We start from the raw sequence: 11,078 nt of genomic DNA on the forward strand, positions 1-11,078 counted from the left end.
CAGAGTCAGAGTTGTCATCTGTGGTGGGGTTGGAACTCAAGATTGGGTCTAGGGTTCCTATTATATTTGTATGCAATTGTATGATATTTCTCAATGGGCATTGTTTTTCTTTTAATTGAAATATAGTTGATTTACAAGGTTGTCAGTCTCTGATGTATGGCAAAGTGATTCAGCTCTTCTCTCTCTCTCTCTCTCTCTATATATATGTGTGTGTGTGTGTGTGTGTGTGTGTGTATGTATATATATATGTGTATATATATATATATATATTCTTTTCCAGATTATTTTCCTTTATAGGTTATTGCAAAATATTACTGGAGTGGGTTGTCGTGCCTTCCTCCAGGGGATCTTCCCAACCCAGAGACTGAACTGGCATCTCTTATGTCTCCTGCACTGGCAGGTGAGTTCTTTACCACTAGTGCCACCTGGGAAGCTCCACGTGTCTGTGTGTATGTGTGTGTGTGTGTGTGTGTGTGTGTATTCAGTTCAGTTCAGTTGCTCAGTCGTGTCCAACTCTGCGACCCTATGAATCACAGCATGCCAGGCCTCCCTTTCCATCACCAACTCCCAGAGTTTACCCAAACTCATGTCCACCGAGTCAGTGATGTCATCCAGCCATCTCATCCTCTGTCGTCCCCTTCTCCTCCTGCCCCCAATCCTTCTCAGCATCAGAGTCTTTTCAAATGCATCAGTTCTTCACATGAGATGGCCAAAGTACTGGAGTTTCAGCTTCAACATCAGTCCTTCCAATGAACACCCAGGACTGATCTCCTTTAGGATGGACTGGTTGGATCTTCTTGCAGTCCAAGGGACTCTCAAGAGTCTTCTCCAATACTGCAGTTCAAAAGCATTAATTCTTCGGCACTCAGCTTTCTTTATAGTCCAACTTTCACATCCATACATGACTAATGGAAAAACCATAGATGGACCTTTGTTGACAAAGTAATGTTTCTGCTCTAATATTCTATCTAGTGAGAGGGTAACAGGCAGGAAGGCCAGGGTTCTCCAAATGGAGGAAATAGCCTGCAAGTGTCAGACACTTTTATCTCTCTTAAGCGGCAGGAGGAAACAAACTAGCAATATTTTTTCTTTCTCTATACAAATTTAAAGGGAGGTTTCTCTTAAAATACTGTGTTGCCATAATGACACCTGGTTTCACCTGAAGTTAGCTATTCTGGAGCCTAGAGATAATCAATGCCTTTTTCTTATGGAAATGTTCGTCTTAAGCTATGCTAATGTGCTATGCCTTTACCCCAAACTCTGTCTCCAAGTCGGTTCCGCCTCTTGGCCCAGAACCTACTTGACAAACCAGTATGGATATTGTTCTCCTAATCTATGTAAATGAAACTATTTGTATGGTGATCTGTCCTTCTTCAAGATTCAAGTTAATCATTTTATGGCCCAGGATAAAACATTTGGCGCCAAGACTATCCCAAAATGCATCTTATGGGTGAGGGGCCTGGTGCCATTCTGAGTTTTAAGACATTCCTTTCTTTCATTAACAGACTGCTAGTGACTATATAACACCCAGCTGAAGACTAGCAGGCAGGTACTCTTTCTGCCCTCTTCTGATGCCTATGTCAGAAGCTTTCTCTATCTCCTTTATACTTTAATAAAACTTTATTACACAAAAGCTCTGAGCGATCAAGCCTCGTCTCTGGCCCCGGATTGAATTCTTCTCCTCCGGGGGCCAAGAATCCCGGTGTATTCGTGTGATTCAACAACAACCTTTCACTAGGTTGGTCATAACTTTCCTTCCAAGGAGTGTGTCTTTTAATTTCATGGCTGCAATCACCATCTGCAGTGATTTTGGAGCCCCAAAAAATAAAGTCTGACACTGTTCCCACTGTTTCCCCATCTATTTCCCATGAAATGATGGGACCAGGTGCCATGATCTTAGTTTTCTGAATGTTGAGCTTTAAGCCAACATTTTCGCTCTCCACTTTCACTTTCATCAAGAGGCTCTTTAGTTCTTCACTTTCTGCCATAAGGGTGGTGTCATCTGCATATCTGAGGTTACTGATACTTCTTCCAGCAATCTTGATTCCAGCTTGTGCTTCCTCCAGCCCAGCGTTTCTCATGATGTACTCTGCATATAAGTTAAATAAGCAGGGTGACAATATACAGCCTTGACATATTCCTTTTCCTATTTGGAACCAGTTTGTTGTTCCATGTCCAGTTCTAACTGTTGCTTCCTGACCTGCATACAGGTTTCTCAAGAGGCAGATCAGGTGGTCTGGTATTCCCATCTCTTCCAGAATTTTCCACAGTTTATTGTGATCCACACAGTCAAAGGCTTTGGCATAGTCAATAAAGCAGAAATAGATGTTTTTCTGGAACTCTCTTGCCTTTTCAATGATCTAGTGTATGTTGGCAATTTGATCTCTGGTTCCTCTGCCTTTTCTAAAACCAACTTGAACATCTGGAAGTTCATAGTTCATGTATTGCTGAAGCCTGGCTTGGAGAATTTTGAGCATTACTCTACTAGTGTGTGAGATGAGTGCAATTGTGCGGTAGTTTGAGCATTCTTTGGCATTGCCTTTCTTTGGGGTTGGAATGAAAACTGACCTTTTCCATCCTGTGGCCACTGCTGACACACACACATATATATTCTTTTTCAGATTCTTTTCATTATAGGTTATTCCAAGATATTGAATATAGTCCCCTGTGCTGTATAACAAGTCCTTGTTCATTTTCTTTTTTACACACAGTAGTGTGTATATTTTTGTGTTACAACGAGGGCTTCCCAGGCAGTGCAGTGGTAAACAGTCCACCAGCCAAAGCAAAGATGCAAGGGACACGTGTTCTATCCCTGAGGTGGAAGGATGCCCTGGAGGAGGAAATGGCACCCCACTCCAGTATTCTTGCCTGGAGAATCCCATGGACAGAAGAGCTTGGGGAGCCACAGCCCATGGGGTCACAAAGAGTTGGACACGGCTCAGTGACTGAGCACACACAGTATGTATATGTTAATCCCTACCTCCTAATTTATCCCTCCCTGTCTCTTCCCCTTTGGTAATTATAAATTTGTTTTCAAACTCTGAGAGTCTATTTCTGTTTCATAAAATTTGTTGGTGTCATATTTTAGATTCCACATGTAAGTGAAATCATGGTATCTGCCTTTGGCTTACTTCACTTAGTATGACAATCTCTGATCCATCAATGTTGCTGCAAATGACATTATTTCATTCTTCCTTTATGCCTGAGTAGCATTCCACTGTACTGTATGTATATATGCACCATACCTTCTTTTTTTATTTTTTAATTGAAGGATAATTGCTTTACAGAATTTTCTTGTTTTCTGTCAAACTTCAACATGAATCAGCCATAGGTATACATATATCCCCTTCCTTTCGAATCTCTGTCCCACCTCCCTCCCCATCCCACCCCTCTAGGTTGATACTGAGCCCCAGTTTGAGTTTCCTGAGCCATACAGCAAATTGCCATTGGCTATCTATTTTATATATGGTCATGTAGGTTTCCATGTTACCCTCAACATACCTCTCAGCCTCTGCTCCCCTCTCCCCACATTCATAAGTCTATTATCTATGTCTGTTTCTCCATTGCTGCCCTGAAAATAAATTCTTCAGTACCATTTTTCTAGATTCTGTATAAATGAAAGAGGAAAGTGAAAAAGTTGGCTTAAAGCTCAACATCCAGAAAACTAAGATCATGGCATCCAGTCCCGTCACTTCATGGCAAATAGATGGGGAAACAGTGGAAACAGTGGCTGACTTTATTTTGGGGGGCTCAAAAATCACTGCAGATGGTGCTTGCAGCCATGAAATTAAAATACACATACTATTTGGAAGAAAAGTTATGACCAACCTAGATAGCATATTAAAAAGCAGAGACAATACTTTGCCACAAAGGTCCGTCTAGTCACAGCTATGGTTTTTCCATTAGTCATTATGGATGTGAGAGTTGGACTATAAAGAAAGCTGAGCACCGAAGAATTGATGCATTTGAACTGTGGTATTGGAGAAGACTCTTGAGAGTCCCTTGGACTGCAAGGAGATCCAAAAAGTCCATCCTAAAGGAGATCAGTCCTGGGTGTTCATTGGAAGGACTGATGTTGAAGCTGAAACTCCAATATTTTGGCCACCTGATGTGAAGAGCTGACTCATTGAAAAGACCCTGATGCTAGGAAAGATCGAAGGCGGGAGGAGAAGGGGATGACAGAGGATGAGATGGTTGGATGGCATCACCGACTCAATGGACATGAGTTTGAGTAAACTCCAGGAGTTGGTGATGGACAGGGAGGCCTGGCGTGCTGCGATTCATGGGGTCGCAGAGTCGGACACAACTCAGCAACTGAACTGAACTGATACGATATTTATTTCTTTTTCTGACTTATCTCACTTTGTATAATAGGCTCTAGGTTCATCCACCTCATTAGAATTGACTCAAATGAATTCATTTTTGTGGCTGAGTGATATTCCATTGTGTATATGTACCACAACTTCTTTATCCATTCATCTGTCAATGGACATCTAGGTTGCTTCCATGTTCTAGCTACTGTAAACAGTGCTGCAATGAAAAATGGGATACCTATGTCTTTTTCAATTTTTGTTTCCTCAGGGTATATGCCTAGGAGTGGGATTACTGGGTCATATGGTGGTTTTATTCCGAGTTTTTTAAGGCATCTCCATACCATCTCCCATAGTGGCTGTATCAGTTTATATTCCCACCAACAGTGCAAGAGCATTCCCTTTTGTCCACACCCTCTCCAGCATTTATTGTTTGTAGACTTTTTAATGATGGCCATTCTGATTGATGTGAGATGATATATCTCATTGTAGTTTTGATTGGCATGTCTCTAATAATGAGTAATGTTGAGCATCTTTTCATGTGTTTGTTAGCCATTTGTATGTCTTCTTTGGAAAAATGTCTGTTTAGCTTTTTTTCCCACTTTTTGATTGGGTTGTTTGTTTTTCTGGTATTGTGTTGTATGAGCTGCTTGTATATTTTGGAAATTAATCCTTTGTCAGTTGTTTCATTTGCTATTATTTTCTCCCTTTCTGAGGGTTGTCTTTTCACCTTGCTTATAGTTTCCTTTGCTGTGCAAGAGCTTTTAAGTTTAAACAGGTCCCACTTGTTTACTTTTGTTTTTATTTCCATTACTGTAGGAGTGGGTCATAGAGGATCTTGCTTTGATTTATGTCATCGAGTGTTCTGCCTAAGAGTTTTATAGTTTCTGGTCTTACATTTAGGTCTTTAATCCATTTTGAGTTTATCTTTGTGTATGGTGTTAGGAAGTGCTCTAATTTCATTTTTTTACATGTAGCTGTCGAGTTTTCCCAGCATCATTTAGTGGAGAGGCTCTATTTGCCCCATTGTATATTCTTGCCTGCTTTGTCAAAAATAAGGTACCCATAGGTGCATGGGTTTATTTCTGGGTTTTCTATCTTGTTTCATGGGTCTATATTTCTGTTATTGTGCCAGTACCATACTGTCTTGATGACTGTAGCTTTGTAGTATAATCTGAAGTCAGGAAGGTTGATTCCTCCAGCTCCATTCTTCTTTCTCAGGACTGCTTTGGCTATTCGGGGTCTTTTGTGTTTGAATTGTGAAATTTTTTGTTCTAGTTCTGTGAAAAATGCCTTTGGTAATTTGATAGGGATCACATTGAATCTGTAGATTGCATTTGGTAGTGTAGTCAATTTCACAATGTTGATTCTTCCTACCCAAGAACATGGAATATACCTCCACCTGTTTATGTCATCTTTGATTTCTTTCATCAGTGTCTTATAATTTTCCATGTACAGTTCTTTTATCTCGTTAGGTAAGTTTATTCCTAGATATTTGATTTTTTTGTTGCAATGGTGAATGGGATTGATTCCTTAATTTCTCCTTCTGATTTTTCATTGTTATTATATAGAAATGCAAGTGATTTCGTGTATTGATTTGTATCCTGCAACTTTGCTAAATTCACTGATTAGCTCTAGTAATTTTCTGATACTATCTTTAGGGGTTTCTATGTACAGTATCATGTCATCTGCAAACAATGAGAGCTTTACTTCTTTTCTGATCTGGATTCCTTTTATTTCTTTTTCTTCTTTGATTGCTGTAGCTAGGACTCCCAAAACTGTGTTGATTTATAGTGGTGAAAGTGGACACCCTTGTCTTGTTCCTGATCTTAGGGGGAATGCTTTCAGCTCTTCACCATTGAGAATAATGTTTGCTGTAGGCTCATCATATATGGCCTTTACTATGTTGAGGTAGGTTCCTTCCATGCCCATTTTTTTGAAGAGTTTTAATCATAAATGGGTGCTGACTTTTGTCAAAGGCTTTCTCTGCACCTATTGAGATTATCATATGGTTTTTATCTTTCAATTTGTTAATATGGTGTATCACATTGATTGACTTGCATATACTGAAGAATCTTTGCATCCCTGGAATAAACTCAACTTGATCAAGGTGTATGAGCTTTTTGATGTGTTGCTGAATTCTGCTTGCTACAATTTTGTTGAGGATTTTTGCATTTATGTTCATCATGATATTGGCCTGTAGTTTTCTTTTTTGTGTTGTATTTGCCTGGTTTTGGTATCAGGGTGATGGTGGCCTTATAGAATGAGTTTGGAGGTGTTCCTTCCTCTGAAATTTTCTGAAAAAGTTTTAGGATAGGCATTAGATCTTCTCTAAATGTTTGATAGAATTCTCCTGTGAAGCCATCTCATCCTAGGCTTTTGTTTTTTGGGAGATTTTGATCACAGCTTCAATTTCAGTGCTTGTAATTGGGTTGTTCATAATTTCTATTTCTTCCTGGTTCAGCCTTGGAAGATTGAAATTTTCGAAGAATCTGTCCATTTCCTCCAGGTTATCCATTTTATTGCCATATCAGTTCAGTTCAGTTCAGTCACTCAGTCATGTCTGACTCATTGTGACCCCATGAACCACAGCACGCCAGGCCTCCCTGTCCATCACCAACTCCTGGAGTTTACCCAAACTCATGTCCATTGAGTTGGTGATGCCATCTAACCATCTAATCCTCTGTCAACCTCTTCTCCTCCTGCCTTCAATCTTTCCCAACATCAGGGTCTTTTCAAATGAGTCAGCTCTTCACATCAGGTGGCCAAAATATTGGAGTTTCAGCTTCAACATCAGTCCTTCCAATGAACACCCAGGACTGATCTCCTTTAGGATGGACTGGTTGGCTCTCCTAGCAGTCTAAGGGACCTCAAGAGTCTTCTCCAATACCACAGTTCAAAATCATCAATTCTTCTGCACTCAGCTTTCTTTATAGTCCAACTCTCACATTCATACATGACTACTGGAAAAATCATAGCCTTGACTAGATGGACCTTTGTTGACAAAGTAATGTCTCTGCTTTTGAATACGCTATATAGGTTGGTCATAACTTTCCTTCCAAGGAGTAAGCATCTTTTAATTTCATGGCTGCAGTCACCGCCTGCAGTGATTTGGGAGCCCAAGAAAATAAAGTCAGCCACTGTTTCCCCACCTATTTGCCATGAAGTGATGGGACTGATGCCATGATCTTAGTTTTCTGAATGTTGAGCTTTCAGTTCAGTTCAGTTCAGTCGCTCAGTTGTGTCTGACTCTTTGCGACCCCATGAATTGGAGCACGCCAGGCCTCCTTGTCCATCACCAACTCCCAGAGTTCACCCAAACTCATGTCCATCGAGTCAGTGATGCCATCCAGCCATCTCATCCTCTGTCATCCCCTTCTCCTCCTGCCCCCAATCCTTCCCAGCATCAAAGTCTTTTCCAATGAGTCAACTTTTCGCATGAGATGGCCAAAGTACTGGAGTTTCAGCTTTAGCATCAGTCCTTCCAAAGAACACCCAGGACTGATCTCCTTTAGAATGGACTGGTTGGATCTCCTTGCAGTCCAAGGGACTCTCAAGGGTTTTCTCCAACACCACAGTTCAAAAGCATCAATTCTTCAGCACTCAGCTTTCTTTATAGTTCAACTCTCACATCCATACATGACTATTGGAAAAACCATAGCCTTGACTAGATGGACCTTTGTTGGCAAAGTAATGTCTCTGCTTTTGATATGCTATCTAGGTTGGTCATAACTTTCCTTCCAAGGAGTAAGCGTCTTTTAATTTCACGGCTGCAATCACCATCTGCAGTGATTTTGGAGCTCCAAAAAATAAAATCTGACACTATTTCCACTGTTTCCCCATCTATTTCCCATGAAGTGATGGGACTGGATGTCATGATCTTACTTTTCTGAATGTTGAACTTTAAGCCAACTTTTTCACTCTCCTCTTTCAATTTCATCAAGAGGCTTTTTAGTTCCTCTTCACTTTCTGCCATAAGGGTGGTGTCATCTGCATATCTGAGGTTGTTGATATTTCTCCTGGCAATCTTGATTCCAGCTTGTGCTTCTTCCAGCCCAGCATTTCTCATGATGTATTCTGCATATAAGTTAAATAAGCAGGGTGACAATATACAGCCTTGACGTACTCCTTTCCCTATTTGGAACCAGTCTGTTGTTCCATGTCCAGTTCTAACTGTTCCTTCCTGACCTGCATACAGGTTTCTCAAGAGGCAAGTCGGAGGATCTGGTATTCCCATCTCTTTCAGAATTTTCCACAGTTTATTGTGATCCACACAGTTAAAGGCTTTGGCATAGTCAATAAAGCAGAAATAGATGTTTTCTGGAACTCCCTTGCTTTTTTGATAATCCAGTGGATGTTGGCAATTTGATCTCTGGTTCCTCTGTCTTTTCTAAAACCAGCTTGAACATCTGGAAGTTCACGGTTCACACATTGCCACATAGTTGTCCATAATAGTCTCATAATCCTTTGTATTTCTGCATTGTCTGCTGTAACCTCTCCTTTTTCATTTCTAATTTTGTTGATTTGATTCTTCTCTCTTTTTTTCCCTGATGAGTCTGGCTAAAGGCTTGTTAATTTTGTTTATCTTCTCAAAGAACCATCTTTTAGTTTTATTATTTTTTACCATTATTTCTTTCATTTCTTTTTCATTTATTTCTGCTTGGATCTTTATAATTTCTTTTCTTCTGCTAACTTTCAGGTTTTTTTGTTCTTCTTTTTCCAGTTGCTTTAGGTGTAAAGTTAGGCTGTCTATTCGATGTTTTTCTTGTTTCTTGAGGTAGGATTGTATTGCTGTAAACTTCCCTCTTAGGACTGCTTTTGCTGCATCTCACAGGTTTTGAGTTGTCGTGTTTTCATTGTCATTTGTTTCTAGAAATTTTTTAATTTCCTTTTTGATTTCTTCAGTAACCTGTTGGTTATTTAGAAATGTATTGCTTAATCTCCACGTGTTTGTGTTTTTTAGATTTTTCTTGTAATTGATATCTAGTCTCATAGCATTGTGATTGGAAAAAATACTTGATATGATTTCAATTTTCTTAAATTTACTGAGGTTTGACTTGTGACCCAAGATGTGGTCTATCCTGGAGAATGTTCCATGTGCACTTGAGAAGAAGCTGTATTCTTCTGCATTTGGATGGAATGTCCTGAAGATATCAATGAGATCCATCTCATCTAATATATCATTTAAGACTTGTGTTTCCTTATTAATTTTCTGCTTTGATGATCTGTCCATTGGTGTGAATGGAGTGTTAAAGTCTCCTATTATTGTTACTGTCAATTTCTCCTTTTATGTCTGTTAGTGTTTGTCTTATGTATTGAGGTGCTCCTCAGTTGAGTGCATTGATATTTATAATTGTTATGTCTTCCTCTTGGATTGATCCCTTGATCATTATGTAGTGTCCTTCCTTCTCTCTTATAATCTTCTTTAAGGTATATTTTGTGATATGGGGATTGCTACTCCAGCTTTCTTTTGCTTCCCATTTGCATGGAATATATTTTTCCATCCTCTCACTTTCAGTCTATATGTGTCTTTAGGTCTGAAGTGGGTTTCTTGTAGACAGCATATATACGGGTCTTGTTTTTGTATCCATTTAGCCAGTCTGTGCATTTTGGTTGGAGCATTTAATCCATTTACATTTAAAGTAATTATTGATATATATGTTCTTTGCCATTTTCTTAACTGTTTGGGGTTTGATTTTGTAGATCTTTTTCTTCTCTTGTGTTTCTTGACTACGTAAGTCTCTTTAACATTTGTTGTAAAGCTTATTTGGTGGTACTGGATTCTCTTAACTTTTGCTTGTCCGAAAAGCTTTTGATTTCCCCATCAATTTCAAATAAGATCCTTGCTGGGTACAGTAATCTTGGTTGTAGGTTTTCCCTTTCAGTACTTTAAATATATCCTACAATTCCCTTCTGGCCTGCAGAGTTTCTGCTGAAGGATTAGCTATATGGGGTTTCCCTTGTATGTTACTTGTTGCTTTTCCCTTGCTGCTTTTAATAGTCTTTCTTTGTGTTTAATCTTTGTTTGATTAGTATGTGTCTTCACATGTTTCCTCTTGGGTTTATCCTATATGGAACTCTTTGCATCTCTTGAACTTGATTGACTATCATATTTGTCTTTGGCTTACTTTGCTTAGTATGACAATCTCCAGGTCCATCCATGTTGCTGCAAATGACATTACTTCATCATTTTTCATGCCTGAGTAGTATTTCACTGTATTGTATGTATATACGCACCATATCTTCTTTATCCATTCAACTGTCAGTGCAATGCGTAGGCCAGTCCACGTCATGGCTACTGTGAATAATGTGACCGTAACTCCCATTGGCCATTTCTGTCAATGCTCTAATGTTTCTAGAGTCAAGCTGACACCTGTGATCAGCTTTTACTGAGCATTTCCATTTGATCTGGAATCTGGTTTCTCCTTTGACTTATGCTCTGTGTTTGTGTTATCAGTTGCTCACTCACGTCTGACTCTTTGCAACCCCACGGACTATGGCCCATGAGGCTCCTCTGTCCATGGGATTTCCCAAGCAAGAACACTGGAGTGGGTTGCCATTTCCTTCTCCGGGGGATCTTCCTGATCCAGGGATTGAACCTGCATCTCTTGCATCTCCTTCATTGGCAGGCAGATTCTTAACCACTGTGACACCTGGGAAGCCCCCATACTACACTTGATCTTAGTCAAAAGGCCTTAAACACCACAGTTGTTGCTTCATGTAGCCTCGAGGTCTCTTAAACCTGGAGGGTGTCCCATTGAAAGCTAG

Source organism: Bos indicus, chromosome 18 (assembly GCF_029378745.1).
Source record: "Bos indicus isolate NIAB-ARS_2022 breed Sahiwal x Tharparkar chromosome 18, NIAB-ARS_B.indTharparkar_mat_pri_1.0, whole genome shotgun sequence".
In the NCBI taxonomy this organism is placed as follows: domain Eukaryota; kingdom Metazoa; phylum Chordata; class Mammalia; order Artiodactyla; family Bovidae; genus Bos; species Bos indicus.